The sequence below is a fragment of the Hoplias malabaricus genome, chromosome 2 (assembly GCF_029633855.1).
Source record: "Hoplias malabaricus isolate fHopMal1 chromosome 2, fHopMal1.hap1, whole genome shotgun sequence".
In the NCBI taxonomy this organism is placed as follows: Eukaryota; Metazoa; Chordata; class Actinopteri; order Characiformes; family Erythrinidae; genus Hoplias; species Hoplias malabaricus.
The window spans coordinates 13,096,047-13,110,651 of NC_089801.1; the positions used below are offsets into that span (position 1 = coordinate 13,096,047).

General features: G+C 46.6%; 31 non-coding genes across 31 annotated transcripts; all 31 read right to left on the minus strand.

The window, feature by feature from the left end:
- Window positions 1–650: 650 nt before the first annotated feature.
- On the minus strand, window positions 651–722 carry trnaq-cug (transfer RNA glutamine (anticodon CUG)). The gene has a single exon. It is a non-coding gene; the product is annotated as a tRNA-Gln (tRNA).
- A 337-nt stretch (window positions 723–1,059) lies between these two features.
- Window positions 1,060–1,131, minus strand: trnaq-cug (transfer RNA glutamine (anticodon CUG)). Its single transcript has one exon. It is a non-coding gene; the product is annotated as a tRNA-Gln (tRNA).
- Window positions 1,132–1,656: 525 nt separating this feature from the next.
- trnaq-uug (transfer RNA glutamine (anticodon UUG)) lies at window positions 1,657–1,728 on the minus strand. The gene has a single exon. It is a non-coding gene; the product is annotated as a tRNA-Gln (tRNA).
- Window positions 1,729–2,484: 756 nt separating this feature from the next.
- Window positions 2,485–2,556, minus strand: trnaq-cug (transfer RNA glutamine (anticodon CUG)). The gene has a single exon. It is a non-coding gene; the product is annotated as a tRNA-Gln (tRNA).
- Window positions 2,557–2,893: 337 nt separating this feature from the next.
- On the minus strand, window positions 2,894–2,965 carry trnaq-cug (transfer RNA glutamine (anticodon CUG)). Its single transcript has one exon. It is a non-coding gene; the product is annotated as a tRNA-Gln (tRNA).
- Window positions 2,966–3,193: 228 nt separating this feature from the next.
- Window positions 3,194–3,266, minus strand: trnaf-gaa (transfer RNA phenylalanine (anticodon GAA)). Its single transcript has one exon. It is a non-coding gene; the product is annotated as a tRNA-Phe (tRNA).
- A 225-nt stretch (window positions 3,267–3,491) lies between these two features.
- On the minus strand, window positions 3,492–3,563 carry trnaq-uug (transfer RNA glutamine (anticodon UUG)). Its single transcript has one exon. It is a non-coding gene; the product is annotated as a tRNA-Gln (tRNA).
- Window positions 3,564–4,319: 756 nt separating this feature from the next.
- On the minus strand, window positions 4,320–4,391 carry trnaq-cug (transfer RNA glutamine (anticodon CUG)). The gene has a single exon. It is a non-coding gene; the product is annotated as a tRNA-Gln (tRNA).
- A 337-nt stretch (window positions 4,392–4,728) lies between these two features.
- Window positions 4,729–4,800, minus strand: trnaq-cug (transfer RNA glutamine (anticodon CUG)). The gene has a single exon. It is a non-coding gene; the product is annotated as a tRNA-Gln (tRNA).
- Window positions 4,801–5,027: 227 nt separating this feature from the next.
- On the minus strand, window positions 5,028–5,100 carry trnaf-gaa (transfer RNA phenylalanine (anticodon GAA)). Its single transcript has one exon. It is a non-coding gene; the product is annotated as a tRNA-Phe (tRNA).
- Window positions 5,101–5,325: 225 nt separating this feature from the next.
- Window positions 5,326–5,397, minus strand: trnaq-uug (transfer RNA glutamine (anticodon UUG)). Its single transcript has one exon. It is a non-coding gene; the product is annotated as a tRNA-Gln (tRNA).
- Window positions 5,398–5,686: 289 nt separating this feature from the next.
- Window positions 5,687–5,759, minus strand: trnaf-gaa (transfer RNA phenylalanine (anticodon GAA)). Its single transcript has one exon. It is a non-coding gene; the product is annotated as a tRNA-Phe (tRNA).
- A 394-nt stretch (window positions 5,760–6,153) lies between these two features.
- Window positions 6,154–6,225, minus strand: trnaq-cug (transfer RNA glutamine (anticodon CUG)). The gene has a single exon. It is a non-coding gene; the product is annotated as a tRNA-Gln (tRNA).
- A 337-nt stretch (window positions 6,226–6,562) lies between these two features.
- trnaq-cug (transfer RNA glutamine (anticodon CUG)) lies at window positions 6,563–6,634 on the minus strand. The gene has a single exon. It is a non-coding gene; the product is annotated as a tRNA-Gln (tRNA).
- A 227-nt stretch (window positions 6,635–6,861) lies between these two features.
- On the minus strand, window positions 6,862–6,934 carry trnaf-gaa (transfer RNA phenylalanine (anticodon GAA)). Its single transcript has one exon. It is a non-coding gene; the product is annotated as a tRNA-Phe (tRNA).
- A 225-nt stretch (window positions 6,935–7,159) lies between these two features.
- trnaq-uug (transfer RNA glutamine (anticodon UUG)) lies at window positions 7,160–7,231 on the minus strand. Its single transcript has one exon. It is a non-coding gene; the product is annotated as a tRNA-Gln (tRNA).
- Window positions 7,232–7,520: 289 nt separating this feature from the next.
- Window positions 7,521–7,593, minus strand: trnaf-gaa (transfer RNA phenylalanine (anticodon GAA)). Its single transcript has one exon. It is a non-coding gene; the product is annotated as a tRNA-Phe (tRNA).
- A 394-nt stretch (window positions 7,594–7,987) lies between these two features.
- On the minus strand, window positions 7,988–8,059 carry trnaq-cug (transfer RNA glutamine (anticodon CUG)). The gene has a single exon. It is a non-coding gene; the product is annotated as a tRNA-Gln (tRNA).
- A 337-nt stretch (window positions 8,060–8,396) lies between these two features.
- On the minus strand, window positions 8,397–8,468 carry trnaq-cug (transfer RNA glutamine (anticodon CUG)). The gene has a single exon. It is a non-coding gene; the product is annotated as a tRNA-Gln (tRNA).
- Window positions 8,469–8,695: 227 nt separating this feature from the next.
- On the minus strand, window positions 8,696–8,768 carry trnaf-gaa (transfer RNA phenylalanine (anticodon GAA)). Its single transcript has one exon. It is a non-coding gene; the product is annotated as a tRNA-Phe (tRNA).
- A 225-nt stretch (window positions 8,769–8,993) lies between these two features.
- trnaq-uug (transfer RNA glutamine (anticodon UUG)) lies at window positions 8,994–9,065 on the minus strand. Its single transcript has one exon. It is a non-coding gene; the product is annotated as a tRNA-Gln (tRNA).
- Window positions 9,066–9,821: 756 nt separating this feature from the next.
- Window positions 9,822–9,893, minus strand: trnaq-cug (transfer RNA glutamine (anticodon CUG)). The gene has a single exon. It is a non-coding gene; the product is annotated as a tRNA-Gln (tRNA).
- Window positions 9,894–10,230: 337 nt separating this feature from the next.
- On the minus strand, window positions 10,231–10,302 carry trnaq-cug (transfer RNA glutamine (anticodon CUG)). The gene has a single exon. It is a non-coding gene; the product is annotated as a tRNA-Gln (tRNA).
- Window positions 10,303–10,529: 227 nt separating this feature from the next.
- Window positions 10,530–10,602, minus strand: trnaf-gaa (transfer RNA phenylalanine (anticodon GAA)). Its single transcript has one exon. It is a non-coding gene; the product is annotated as a tRNA-Phe (tRNA).
- Window positions 10,603–10,827: 225 nt separating this feature from the next.
- trnaq-uug (transfer RNA glutamine (anticodon UUG)) lies at window positions 10,828–10,899 on the minus strand. Its single transcript has one exon. It is a non-coding gene; the product is annotated as a tRNA-Gln (tRNA).
- Window positions 10,900–11,627: 728 nt separating this feature from the next.
- Window positions 11,628–11,700, minus strand: trnaf-gaa (transfer RNA phenylalanine (anticodon GAA)). The gene has a single exon. It is a non-coding gene; the product is annotated as a tRNA-Phe (tRNA).
- Window positions 11,701–11,925: 225 nt separating this feature from the next.
- Window positions 11,926–11,997, minus strand: trnaq-uug (transfer RNA glutamine (anticodon UUG)). The gene has a single exon. It is a non-coding gene; the product is annotated as a tRNA-Gln (tRNA).
- A 728-nt stretch (window positions 11,998–12,725) lies between these two features.
- Window positions 12,726–12,798, minus strand: trnaf-gaa (transfer RNA phenylalanine (anticodon GAA)). The gene has a single exon. It is a non-coding gene; the product is annotated as a tRNA-Phe (tRNA).
- Window positions 12,799–13,023: 225 nt separating this feature from the next.
- Window positions 13,024–13,095, minus strand: trnaq-uug (transfer RNA glutamine (anticodon UUG)). Its single transcript has one exon. It is a non-coding gene; the product is annotated as a tRNA-Gln (tRNA).
- Window positions 13,096–13,823: 728 nt separating this feature from the next.
- trnaf-gaa (transfer RNA phenylalanine (anticodon GAA)) lies at window positions 13,824–13,896 on the minus strand. Its single transcript has one exon. It is a non-coding gene; the product is annotated as a tRNA-Phe (tRNA).
- A 225-nt stretch (window positions 13,897–14,121) lies between these two features.
- Window positions 14,122–14,193, minus strand: trnaq-uug (transfer RNA glutamine (anticodon UUG)). Its single transcript has one exon. It is a non-coding gene; the product is annotated as a tRNA-Gln (tRNA).
- Window positions 14,194–14,605: the final 412 nt, after the last annotated feature.

Below are 14,605 nucleotides of genomic sequence, written 5' to 3' on the forward strand. Positions count from 1 at the left end.
AATCTTGAGAGGAGCGGGACCCGAGTGAACTCGAGAGAGCAGAACTCTGTCTAATTGATGATTGTATAGATTTTCACTGGAAGACACTCAGAATGAAGGGCATTGCAGTAGCTCAAGGTAACCATTCCAAAAAACAATGCGAGACATTGAATTGTCAGCCTTTAAAAACCTAATGCAAAATCAGGTCTCTGAGTCTGCCGAAACCCGGGATCTTTAGATCTTCAGTCTAACGCTCGCCCAACTGAGCTATTTCGGCATAAAAGAAACACGCGGCGGTCACGGTCACGGTCGGAGAAGTTCGGACCTACATTGGACGCCTAAAATAGATTTGTTGGAACAACAAAAATGGCTTCACAGGAGACATTGCCAAGTTTCACCACCACAATTAGCAAATGCTACCTTCAAAATTCTTTTGATTGTACAAGTTTCTTAGAAAGCGCGCCCTACATGACACCAAACTTCAGTTTGCTTCCTTGCTTGTGAACGATGCGGTCTACGTTGTGCCGCGAGGGCTCTTTCTTGTTAGTTTAGCCACGCTTGCAATACATAGCGAATCTCTGATACCAAGCGGGCAATCGCTGTTCACTCAGTTGATGTTTGGCGTCCCAAAAACATACCTTGAAAGATTGGCAGAAGGAAACACTAAGAGTAGGTCACACCGAGATTTGAACTCGGATCGCTGGATTCAGAGTCCAGAGTGCTAACCATTACACCATGGAACCTCTGACCCTTCGGGAGCGTTCGCATCACAATTCCTAATTCTTAATTTGCAAGCTGCGGCAACAATGGGTAAGATTTAATTACTCCGTTCACGAGGAGTAAAACGTCTTGAGAGGAACCAAATATCACAAAGTGGGAATTGTATGAAATGAAGCACAAGTTTGCATTTTAGCGCAAGATTCCAGCACTTCACACTCTGTAGAGAAGGTTCCCTTGCATGTGGGTGGAAACGTTTTAACAGAATTACAATTCGGCCCAGATCAGCGGGTGTTAACAGGATTGCTCCGTCACGCGGTTAAGGCAGCTGCTCCGAGACTCTAGCAAAGGAAACCGAGCAGCAGGTCCCACCGAGATTTGAACTCGGATCGCTGGATTCAGAGTCCAGAGTGCTAACCGTTACACCATGGAACCTCTGCAAGCGTCAGCCACTGAGAGTACGACTGAGGAGCGAAAACTGACAGGAGTGTTATTGTAAAGATTTACAGCTATATATGAGTGAGCTGCTTCCACTTTGGTCAATTTCATTCTTGTTGACACTAACAGTGAGCCAGGAACTTGTGATGCAAGTAGGCATGATGTCTGACAACATGGAAAAAACCTCCTTCACAAGGACGCTTTGGAGGATCCGAAGCTCCGCTTGCCGAAACCCGGGAACGAACCAGGGACCTTTAGATCTTCAGTCTAACGCTCTCCCAACTGAGCTATTTCGGCTCGAACGCTGTATGCAGGCAAGTGATCAAAATTGCAGAAATGCAGACGTCGATGGCCAGAAAGACAGGTTTGTTTAGTATTCACAGAATTAAGGACTCTACTCTCTGACATCAGTTCGGTTCCTCAACGTGGTTACATCCCTGTGGTTTGGCCTATTATACCTTTTTCCATTTTCATATAACAGAGGGCAGTCACGAAATGCTAGGTTCACATGCGTCAAACATTAGGTTCCACCGAGATTTGAACTCGGATCACTGGACTCAAAGTCCAGAGTGCTAACCATTACACCATGGAACCGCTGAGAAGCTTTTTCGCTTTCCCAACCAAAGCCCCAAGACGGTCACTCCAGGTGTCCGTGACAGGGATGATCTCTGTCAGAGCACGAGGGGGGAATCTTGAGAGGAGCGGGACCCGAGTGAACTCGAGAGAGCAGAACTCTGTCTAATTGATGATTGTATAGATTTTCACTGGAAGACACTCAGAATGAAGGGCATTGCAGTAGCTCAAGGTAACCATTCCAAAAAACAATGCGAGACATTGAATTGTCAGCCGTTAAAAACCTAATGCAAAGTCAGGTCTCTGAGTCTGCCGAAACCCAGGATCGAACCAGGGACCTTTAGATCTTCAGTCTAACGCTCGCCCAACTGAGCTATTTCGGCATAAAAGAAACACGCGGCGGTCACGGTCACGGTCGGAGAAGTTCGGACCTACATTGGACGCCTAAAATAGATTTGTTGGAACAACAAAAATGGCTTCACAGGAGACATTGCCAAGTTTCACCACCACAATTAGCAAATGCTACCTTCAAAATTCTTTTGATTGTACAAGTTTCTTAGAAAGCGCGCCCTACATGACACCAAACTTCAGTTTGCTTCCTTGCTTGTGAACGATGCGGTCTACGTTGTGCCGCGAGGGCTCTTTCTTGTTAGTTTAGCCACGCTTGCAATACATAGCGAATCTCTGATACCAAGCGGGCAATCGCTGTTCACTCAGTTGATGTTTGGCGTCCCAAAAACATACCTTGAAAGATTGGCAGAAGGAAACACTAAGAGTAGGTCCCACCGAGATTTGAACTCGGATCGCTGGATTCAGAGTCCAGAGTGCTAACCATTACACCATGGAACCTCTGACCCTTTGGGAGCGTTCGCATCACAATTCCTAATTCTTAATTTGCAAGCTGCGGCAACAATGGGTAAGATTTAATTACTCCGTTCACGAGGAGTAAAACGTCTTGAGAGGAACCAAATATCACAAAGTGGGAATTGTATGAAATGAAGCACAAGTTTGCATTTTAGCGCAAGATTCCAGCACTTCACACTCTGTAGAGAAGGTTCCCTTGCATGTGGGTGGAAACGTTTTAACAGAATTACAATTCGGCCCAGATCAGCGGGTGTTAACAGGATTGCTCCGTCACGCGGTTAAGGCAGCTGCTCCGAGACTCTAGCAAAGGAAACCGAGCAGCAGGTCCCACCGAGATTTGAACTCGGATCGCTGGATTCAGAGTCCAGAGTGCTAACCGTTACACCATGGAACCTCTGCAAGCGTCAGCCACTGAGAGTACGACTGAGGAGCGAAAACTGACAGGAGTGTTATTGTAAAGATTTACAGCTATATATGAGTGAGCTGCTTCCACTTTGGTCAATTTCATTCTTGTTGACACTAACAGTGAGCCAGGAACTTGTGATGCAAGTAGGCATGATGTCTGACAACATGGAAAAAAACCTCCTTCACAAGGACGCTTTGGAGGATCCGAAGCTCCGCTTGCCGAAACCCGGGATCGAACCAGGGACCTTTAGATCTTCAGTCTAACGCTCTCCCAACTGAGCTATTTCGGCTCGAACGCTATATGCAGGCAAGTGATCAAAATTGCAGAAATGCAGACGTCGATGGCCAGAAAGACAGGTTTGTTTAGTATTCACAGAATTAAGGACTCTACTCTCTGACATCAGTTCGGTTCCTCAACGTGGTTACATCCCTGTGGTTTGGCCTATTATACCTTTTTCCATTTTCATATAACAGAGGGCAGTCACGAAATGCTAGGTTCACATGCGTCAAACATTAGGTTCCACCGAGATTTGAACTCGGATCACTGGACTCAAAGTCCAGAGTGCTAACCATTACACCATGGAACCGCTGAGAAGCTTTTTCGCTTTCCCAACCAAAGCCCCAAGACGGTCACTCCAGGTGTCCGTGACAGGGATGATCTCTGTCAGAGCACGAGGGGGGAATCTTGAGAGGAGCGGGACCCGAGTGAACTCGAGAGAGCAGAACTCTGTCTAATTGATGATTGTATAGATTTTCACTGGAAGACACTCAGAATGAAGGGCATTGCAGTAGCTCAAGGTAACCATTCCAAAAAACAATGCGAGACATTGAATTGTCAGCCGTTAAAAACCTAATGCAAAGTCAGGTCTCTGAGTCTGCCGAAACCCAGGATCGAACCAGGGACCTTTAGATCTTCAGTCTAACGCTCGCCCAACTGAGCTATTTCGGCATAAAAGAAAAAAGCGGCGGTCACGGTCACGGTCGGAGAAGTTCGGACCTACATTGGACGCCTAAAATAGATTTGTTGGAACAACAAAAATGGCTTCACAGGAGACATTGCCAAGTTTCACCACCACAATTAGCAAATGCTACCTTCAAAATTCTTTTGATTGTACAAGTTTCTTAGAAAGCGCGCCCTACATGACACCAAACTTCAGTTTGCTTCCTTGCTTGTGAACGATGCGGTCTACGTTGTGCCGCGAGGGCTCTTTCTTGTTAGTTTAGCCACGCTTGCAATACATAGCGAATCTCTGATACCAAGCGGGCAATCGCTGTTCACTCAGTTGATGTTTGGCGTCCCAAAAACATACCTTGAAAGATTGGCAGAAGGAAACACTAAGAGTAGGTCCCACCGAGATTTGAACTCGGATCGCTGGATTCAGAGTCCAGAGTGCTAACCATTACACCATGGAACCTCTGACCCTTCGGGAGCGTTCGCATCACAATTCCTAATTCTTAATTTGCAAGCTGCGGCAACAATGGGTAAGATTTAATTACTCCGTTCACGAGGAGTAAAACGTCTTGAGAGGAACCAAATATCACAAAGTGGGAATTGTATGAAATGAAGCACAAGTTTGCATTTTAGCGCAAGATTCCAGCACTTCACACTCTGTAGAGAAGGTTCCCTTGCATGTGGGTGGAAATGTTTTAACAGAATTACAATTCGGCCCAGATCAGCGGGTGTTAACAGGATTGCTCCGTCACGCGGTTAAGGCAGCTGCTCCGAGACTCTAGCAAAGGAAACCGAGCAGCAGGTCCCACCGAGATTTGAACTCGGATCGCTGGATTCAGAGTCCAGAGTGCTAACCGTTACACCATGGAACCTCTGCAAGCGTCAGCCACTGAGAGTACGACTGAGGAGCGAAAACTGACAGGAGTGTTATTGTAAAGATTTACAGCTATATATGAGTGAGCTGCTTCCACTTTGGTCAATTTCATTCTTGTTGACACTAACAGTGAGCCAGGAACTTGTGATGCAAGTAGGCATGATGTCTGACAACATGGAAAAAACCTCCTTCACAAGGACGCTTTGGAGGATCCGAAGCTCCGCTTGCCGAAACCCGGGATCGAACCAGGGATCTTTAGATCTTCAGTCTAACGCTCTCCCAACTGAGCTATTTCGGCTCGAACGCCGTACGCAGGCAAGTGATCAAAATTGCAGAAATGCAGACGTCGATGGCCAGAAAGACAGGGTTGTTTAGTATTCACAGAATTAAGGACTCTACTCTCTGACATCAGTTCGGTTCCTCAACGTGGTTACATCCCTGTGGTTTGGCCTATTATACCTTTTTCCATTTTCATATAACAGAGGGCAGTCACGAAAGGCTAGGTTCACATGCGTCAAACATTAGGTTCCACCGAGATTTGAACTCGGATCACTGGATTCAAAGTCCAGAGTGCTAACCATTACACCATGGAACCGCTGAGAAGCTTTTTCGCTTTCCCAACCAAAGCCCCAAGACGGTCACTCCAGGTGTCCGTGACAGGGATGATCTCTGTCAGAGCACGAGGGGGGAATCTTGAGAGGAGCGGGACCCGAGTGAACTCGAGAGAGCAGAACTCTGTCTAATTGATGATTGTATAGATTTTCACTGGAAGACACTCAGAATGAAGGGCATTGCAGTAGCTCAAGGTAACCATTCCAAAAAACAATGCGAGACATTGAATTGTCAGCCGTTAAAAACCTAATGCAAAGTCAGGTCTCTGAGTCTGCCAAAACCCGGGATCGAACCAGGGACCTTTAGATCTTCAGTCTAACGCTCTCCCAACTGAGCTATTTCGGCATAAAAGAAACACGCAGCGGTCACGGTCACGGTCGGAGAAGTTCGGACCTACATTGGACGCCTAAAATAGATTTGTTGGAACAACAAAAATGGCTTCACAGGAGACATTGCCAAGTTTCACCACCACAATTAGCAAATGCTACCTTCAAAATTCTTTTGATTGTACAAGTTTCTTAGAAAGCGCGCCCTACATGACACCAAACTTCAGTTTGCTTCCTTGCTTGTGAACGATGCGGTCTACGTTGTGCCGCGAGGGCTCTTTCTTGTTAGTTTAGCCACGCTTGCAATACATAGCGAATCTCTGATACCAAGCGGGCAATCGCTGTTCACTCAGTTGATGTTTGGCGTCCCAAAAACATACCTTGAAAGATTGGCAGAAGGAAACACTAAGAGTAGGTCCCACCGAGATTTGAACTCGGATCGCTGGATTCAGAGTCCAGAGTGCTAACCATTACACCATGGAACCTCTGACCCTTTGGGAGCGTTCGCATCACAATTCCTAATTCTTAATTTGCAAGCTGCGGCAACAATGGGTAAGATTTAATTACTCCGTTCACGAGGAGTAAAACGTCTTGAGAGGAACCAAATATCACAAAGTGGGAATTGTATGAAATGAAGCACAAGTTTGCATTTTAGCGCAAGATTCCAGCACTTCACACTCTGTAGAGAAGGTTCCCTTGCATGTGGGTGGAAACGTTTTAACAGAATTACAATTCGGCCCAGATCAGCGGGTGTTAACAGGATTGCTCCGTCACGCGGTTAAGGCAGCTGCTCTGAGACTCTAGCAAAGGAAACCGAGCAGCAGGTCCCACCGAGATTTGAACTCGGATCGCTGGATTCAGAGTCCAGAGTGCTAACCGTTACACCATGGAACCTCTGCAAGCGTCAGCCACTGAGAGTACGACTGAGGAGCGAAAACTGACAGGAGTGTTATTGTAAAGATTTACAGCTATATATGAGTGAGCTGCTTCCACTTTGGTCAATTTCATTCTTGTTGACACTAACAGTGAGCCAGGAACTTGTGATGCAAGTAGGCATGATGTCTGACAACATGGAAAAAACCTCCTTCACAAGGACGCTTTGGAGGATCCGAAGCTCCGCTTGCCGAAACCCGGGATCGAACCAGGGACCTTTAGATTTTCAGTCTAACGCTCTCCCAACTGAGCTATTTCGGCTCGAACGCTGTATGCAGGCAAGTGATCAAAATTGCAGAAATGCAGACGTCGATGGCCAGAAAGACAGGTTTGTTTAGTATTCACAGAATTAAGGACTCTACTCTCTGACATCAGTTTGGTTCCTCAACGTGGTTACATCCCTGTGGTTTGGCCTATTATACCTTTTTCCATTTTCATATAACAGAGGGCAGTCACGAAAGGCTAGGTTCACATGCGTCAAACATTAGGTTCCACCGAGATTTGAACTCGGATCACTGGATTCAAAGTCCAGAGTGCTAACCATTACACCATTGAACCGCTGAGAAGCTTTTTCGCTTTCCCAACCAAAGCCCCAAGACGGTCACTCCAGGTGTCCGTGACAGGGATGATCTCTGTCAGAGCACGAGGGGGGAATCTTGAGAGGAGCGGGACCCGAGTGAACTCGAGAGAGCAGAACTCTGTCTAATTGATGATTGTATAGATTTTCACTGGAAGACACTCAGAATGAAGGGCATTGCAGTAGCTCAAGGTAACCATTCCAAAAAACAATGCGAGACATTGAATTGTCAGCCGTTAAAAACCTAATGCAAAGTCAGGTCTCTGAGTCTGCCGAAACCCGGGATCGAACCAGGGACCTTTAGATCTTCAGTCTAACGCTCTCCCAACTGAGCTATTTTGGCATAAAAGAAACACGCGGCGGTCACGGTCACGGTCGGAGAAGTTCGGACCTACATTGGACGCCTAAAATAGATTTGTTGGAACAACAAAAATGGCTTCACAGGAGACATTGCCAAGTTTCACCACCACAATTAGCAAATGCTACCTTCAAAATTCTTTTGATTGTACAAGTTTCTTAGAAAGCGCGCCCTACATGACACCAAACTTCAGTTTGCTTCCTTGCTTGTGAACGATGCAGTCTACGTTGTGCCGCGAGGGCTCTTTCTTGTTAGTTTAGCCACGCTTGCAATACATAGCGAATCTCTGATACCAAGCGGGCAATCGCTGTTCACTCAGTTGATGTTTGGCGTCCCAAAAACATACCTTGAAAGATTGGCAGAAGGAAACACTAAGAGTAGGTCCCACCGAGATTTGAACTCGGATCGCTGGATTCAGAGTCCAGAGTGCTAACCATTACACCATGGAACCTCTGACCCTTCGGGAGCGTTCGCATCACAATTCCTAATTCTTAATTTGCAAGCTGTGGCAACAATGGGTAAGATTTAATTACTCCGTTCACGAGGAGTAAAACGTCTTGAGAGGAACCAAATATCACAAAGTGGGAATTGTATGAAATGAAGCACAAGTTTGCATTTTAGCGCAAGATTCCAGCACTTCACACTCTGTAGAGAAGGTTCCCTTGCATGTGAGTGGAAACGTTTTAACAGAATTACAATTCGGCCCAGATCAGCGGGTGTTAACAGGATTGCTCCGTCACGCGGTTAAGGCAGCTGCTCCGAGACTCTAGCAAAGGAAACCGAGCAGCAGGTCCCACCGAGATTTGAACTCGGATCGCTGGATTCAGAGTCCAGAGTGCTAACCGTTACACCATGGAACCTCTGCAAGCGTCAGCCACTGAGAGTACGACTGAGGAGCGAAAACTGACAGGAGTGTTATTGTAAAGATTTACAGCTATATATGAGTGAGCTGCTTCCACTTTGGTCAATTTCATTCTTGTTGACACTAACAGTGAGCCAGGAACTTGTGATGCAAGTAGGCATGATGTCTGACAACATGGAAAAAACCTCCTTCACAAGGACGCTTTGGAGGATCCGAAGCTCCGCTTGCCGAAACCCGGGATCGAACCAGGGACCTTTAGATCTTCAGTCTAACGCTCTCCCAACTGAGCTATTTCGGCTCGAACGCTGTATGCAGGCAAGTGATCAAAATTGCAGAAATGCAGACGTCGATGGCCAGTAAGACAGGTTTGTTTAGTATTCACAGAATTAAGGACTCTACTCTCTGACATCAGTTCGGTTCCTCAACGTGGTTACATCCCTGTGGTTTGGCCTATTATACCTTTTTCCATTTTCATATAACAGAGGGCAGTCACGAAAGGCTAGGTTCACATGCGTCAAAAATTAGGTTCCACCGAGATTTGAACTCGGATCACTGGATTCAAAGTCCAGAGTGCTAACCATTACACCATGGAACCGCTGAGAAGCTTTTTCGCTTTCCCAACCAAAGCCCCAAGACGGTCACTCCAGGTGTCCGTGACAGGGATGATCTCTGTCAGAGCACGAGGGGGGAATCTTGAGAGGAGCGGGACCCGAGTGAACTCGAGAGAGCAGAACTCTGTCTAATTGATGATTGTATAGATTTTCACTGGAAGACACTCAGAATGAAGGGCATTGCAGTAGCTCAAGGTAACCATTCCAAAAAACAATGCGAGACATTGAATTGTCAGCCGTTAAAAACCTAATGCAAAGTCAGGTCTCTGAGTCTGCCGAAACCCGGGATCGAACCAGGGACCTTTAGATCTTCAGTCTAACGCTCTCCCAACTGAGGTATTTCGGCATAAAAGAAACACGCGGCGGTCACGGTCACGGTCGGAGAAGTTCGGACCTACATTGGACGCCTAAAATAGATTTGTTGGAACAACAAAAATGGCTTCACAGGAGACATTGCCAAGTTTCACCACCACAATTAGCAAATGCTACCTTCAAAATTCTTTTGATTGTACAAGTTTCTTAGAAAGCGCGCCCTACATGACACCAAACTTCAGTTTGCTTCCTTGCTTGTGAACGATGCGGTCTACGTTGTGCCGCGAGGGCTCTTTCTTGTTAGTTTAGCCACGCTTGCAATACATAGCGAATCTCTGATACCAAGCGGGCAATCGCTGTTCACTCAGTTGATGTTTGGCGTCCCAAAAACATACCTTGAAAGATTGGCAGAAGGAAACACTAAGAGTAGGTCCCACCGAGATTTGAACTCGGATCGCTGGATTCAGAGTCCAGAGTGCTAACCATTACACCATGGAACCTCTGACCCTTCGGGAGCGTTCGCATCACAATTCCTAATTCTTAATTTGCAAGCTGCGGCAACAATGGGTAAGATTTAATTACTCCGTTCACGAGGAGTAAAACGTCTTGAGAGGAACCAAATATCACAAAGTGGGAATTGTATGAAATGAAGCACAAGTTTGCATTTTAGCGCAAGATTCCAGCACTTCACACTCTGTAGAGAAGGTTCCCTTGCATGTGGGTGGAAACGTTTTAACAGAATTACAATTCGGCCCAGATCAGCGGGTGTTAACAGGATTGCTCCGTCACGCGGTTAAGGCAGCTGCTCTGAGACTCTAGCAAAGGAAACCGAGCAGCAGGTCCCACCGAGATTTGAACTCGGATCGCTGGATTCAGAGTCCAGAGTGCTAACCGTTACACCATGGAACCTCTGCAAGCGTCAGCCACTGAGAGTACGACTGAGGAGCGAAAACTGACAGGAGTGTTATTGTAAAGATTTACAGCTATATATGAGTGAGCTGCTTCCACTTTGGTCAATTTCATTCTTGTTGACACTAACAGTGAGCCAGGAACTTGTGATGCAAGTAGGCATGATGTCTGACAACATGGAAAAAACCTCCTTCACAAGGACGCTTTGGAGGATCCGAAGCTCCGCTTGCCGAAACCCGGGATCGAACCAGGGACCTTTAGATCTTCAGTCTAACGCTCTCCCAACTGAGCTATTTCGGCTCGAACGCCGTATGCAGGCAAGTGATCAAAATTGCAGAAATGCAGACGTCGATGGCCAGAAAGACAGGGTTGTTTAGTATTCACAGAATTAAGGACTCTACTCTCTGACATCAGTTCGGTTCCTCAACGTGGTTACATCCCTGTGGTTTGGCCTATTATACCTTTTTCCATTTTCATATAACAGAGGGCAGTCACGAAAGGCTAGGTTCACATGCATCAAACACTAGGTTCCACCGAGATTTGAACTCGGATCACTGGATTCAAAGTCCAGAGTGCTAACCATTACACCATGGAACCGCTGAGAAGCTTTTTCGCTTTCCCAACCAAAGCCCCAAGACGGTCACTCCAGGTGTCCGTGACAGGGATGATCTCTGTCAGAGCACGAGGGGGGAATCTTGAGAGGAGCGGGACCCGAGTGAACTCGAGAGAGCAGAACTCTGTCTAATTGATGATTGTATAGATTTTCACTGGAAGACACTCAGAATGAAGGGCATTGCAGTAGCTCAAGGTAACCATTCCAAAAAACAATGCGAGACATTGAATTGTCAGCCGTTAAAAACCTAATGCAAAATCAGGTCTCTGAGTCTGCCGAAACCCGGGATCTTTAGATCTTCAGTCTAACGCTCTCCCAACTGAGCTATTTCGGCATAAAAGAAACACGCGGCGGTCACGGTCACGGTCGGAGAAGTTCGGACCTACATTGGACGCCTAAAGTAGATTTGTTGGAACAACAAAAATGGCTTCACAGGAGACATTGCCAAGTTTCACCACCACAATTAGCAAATGCTACCTTCAAAATTCTTTTGATTGTACAAGTTTCTTAGAAAGCGCGCCCTACATGACACCAAACTTCAGTTTGCTTCCTTGCTTGTGAACGATGCGGTCTACGTTGTGCCGCGAGGGCTCTTTCTTGTTAGTTTAGCCACGCTTGCACACAGGAACTTGTGATGCAAGTAGGCATGATGTCTGACAACATGGAAAAAACCTCCTTCACAAGGACGCTTTGGAGGATCCGAAGCTCCGCTTGCCGAAACCCGGGATCGAACCAGGGACCTTTAGATCTTCAGTCTAACGCTCTCCCAACTGAGCTATTTCGGCTCGAACGCCGTACGCAGGCAAGTGATCAAAATTGCAGAAATGCAGACGTCGATGGCCAGAAAGACAGGTTTGTTTAGTATTCACAGAATTAAGGACTCTACTCTCTGACATCAGTTCGGTTCCTCAACGTGGTTACATCCCTGTGGTTTGGCCTATTATACCTTTTTCCATTTTCATATAACAGAGGGCAGTCACGAAAGGCTAGGTTCACATGCATCAAACACTAGGTTCCACCGAGATTTGAACTCGGATCACTGGATTCAAAGTCCAGAGTGCTAACCATTACACCATGGAACCGCTGAGAAGCTTTTTCGCTTTCCCAACCAAAGCCCCAAGACGGTCACTCCAGGTGTCCGTGACAGGGATGATCTCTGTCAGAGCACGAGGGGGGAATCTTGAGAGGAGCGGGACCCGAGTGAACTCGAGAGAGCAGAACTCTGTCTAATTGATGATTGTATAGATTTTCACTGGAAGACACTCAGAATGAAGGGCATTGCAGTAGCTCAAGGTAACCATTCCAAAAAACAATGCGAGACATTGAATTGTCAGCCGTTAAAAACCTAATGCAAAATCAGGTCTCTGAGTCTGCCGAAACCCGGGATCTTTAGATCTTCAGTCTAACGCTCTCCCAACTGAGCTATTTCGGCATAAAAGAAACACGCGGCGGTCACGGTCACGGTCGGAGAAGTTCGGACCTACATTGGACGCCTAAAGTAGATTTGTTGGAACAACAAAAATGGCTTCACAGGAGACATTGCCAAGTTTCACCACCACAATTAGCAAATGCTACCTTCAAAATTCTTTTGATTGTACAAGTTTCTTAGAAAGCGCGCCCTACATGACACCAAACTTCAGTTTGCTTCCTTGCTTGTGAACGATGCGGTCTACGTTGTGCCGCGAGGGCTCTTTCTTGTTAGTTTAGCCACGCTTGCACACAGGAACTTGTGATGCAAGTAGGCATGAAGTCTGACAACATGGAAAAAACCTCCTTCACAAGGACGCTTTGGAGGATCCGAAGCTCCGCTTGCCGAAACCCGGGATCGAACCAGGGACCTTTAGATCTTCAGTCTAACGCTCTCCCAACTGAGCTATTTCGGCTCGAACGCCGTACGCAGGCAAGTGATCAAAATTGCAGAAATGCAGACGTCGATGGCCAGAAAGACAGGTTTGTTTAGTATTCACAGAATTAAGGACTCTACTCTCTGACATCAGTTCGGTTCCTCAACGTGGTTACATCCCTGTGGTTTGGCCTATTATACCTTTTTCCATTTTCATATAACAGAGGGCAGTCACGAAAGGCTAGGTTCACATGCATCAAACACTAGGTTCCACCGAGATTTGAACTCGGATCACTGGATTCAAAGTCCAGAGTGCTAAACATTACACCATGGAACCGCTGAGAAGCTTTTTCGCTTTCCCAACCAAAGCCCCAAGACGGTCACTCCAGGTGTCCGTGACAGGGATGATCTCTGTCAGAGCACGAGGGGGGAATCTTGAGAGGAGCGGGACCCGAGTGAACTCGAGAGAGCAGAACTCTGTCTAATTGATGATTGTATAGATTTTCACTGGAAGACACTCAGAATGAAGGGCATTGCAGTAGCTCAAGGTAACCATTCCAAAAAACAATGCGAGACATTGAATTGTCAGCCGTTAAAAACCTAATGCAAAATCAGGTCTCTGAGTCTGCCGAAACCCGGGATCTTTAGATCTTCAGTCTAACGCTCTCCCAACTGAGCTATTTCGGCATAAAAGAAACACGCGGCGGTCACGGTCACGGTCGGAGAAGTTCGGACCTACATTGGACGCCTAAAGTAGATTTGTTGGAACAACAAAAATGGCTTCACAGGAGACATTGCCAAGTTTCACCACCACAATTAGCAAATGCTACCTTCAAAATTCTTTTGATTGTACAAGTTTCTTAGAAAGCGCGCCCTACATGACACCAAACTTCAGTTTGCTTCCTTGCTTGTGAACGATGCGGTCTACGTTGTGCCGCGAGGGCTCTTTCTTGTTAGTTTAGCCACGCTTGCACACAGGAACTTGTGATGCAAGTAGGCATGATGTCTGACAACATGGAAAAAACCTCCTTCACAAGGACGCTTTGGAGGATCCGAAGCTCCGCTTGCCGAAACCCGGGATCGAACCAGGGACCTTTAGATCTTCAGTCTAACGCTCTCCCAACTGAGCTATTTCGGCTCGAACGCCATACGCAGGCAAGTGATCAAAATTGCAGAAATGCAGACGTCGATGGCCAGAAAGACAGGTTTGTTTAGTATTCACAGAATTAAGGACTCTACCCTCTGACATCAGTTCGGTTCCTCAACGTGGTTACATCCCTGTGGTTTGGCCTATTATACCTTTTTCCATTTTCATATAACAGAGGGCAGTCACGAAAGGCTAGGTTCACATGCATCAAACACTAGGTTCCACCGAGATTTGAACTCGGATCACTGGATTCAAAGTCCAGAGTGCTAACCATTACACCATGGAACCACTGAGAAGCTTTTTCGCTTTCCCAACCAAAGCCCCAAGACGGTCACTCCAGGTGTCCGTGACAGGGATGATCTCTGTCAGAGCACGAGGGGGGAATCTTGAGAGGAGCGGGACCCGAGTGAACTCGAGAGAGCAGAACTCTGTCTAATTGATGATTGTATAGATTTTCACTGGAAGACACTCAGAATGAAGGGCATTGCAGTAGCTCAAGGTAACCATTCCAAAAAACAATGCGAGACATTGAATTGTCAGCCGTTAAAAACCTAATGCAAAATCAGGTCTCTGAGTCTGCCGAAACCCGGGATCTTTAGATCTTCAGTCTAACGCTCTCCCAACTGAGCTATTTCGGCATAAAAGAAACACGCGGCGGTCACGGTCACGGTCGGAGAAGTTCGGACCTACATTGGACGCC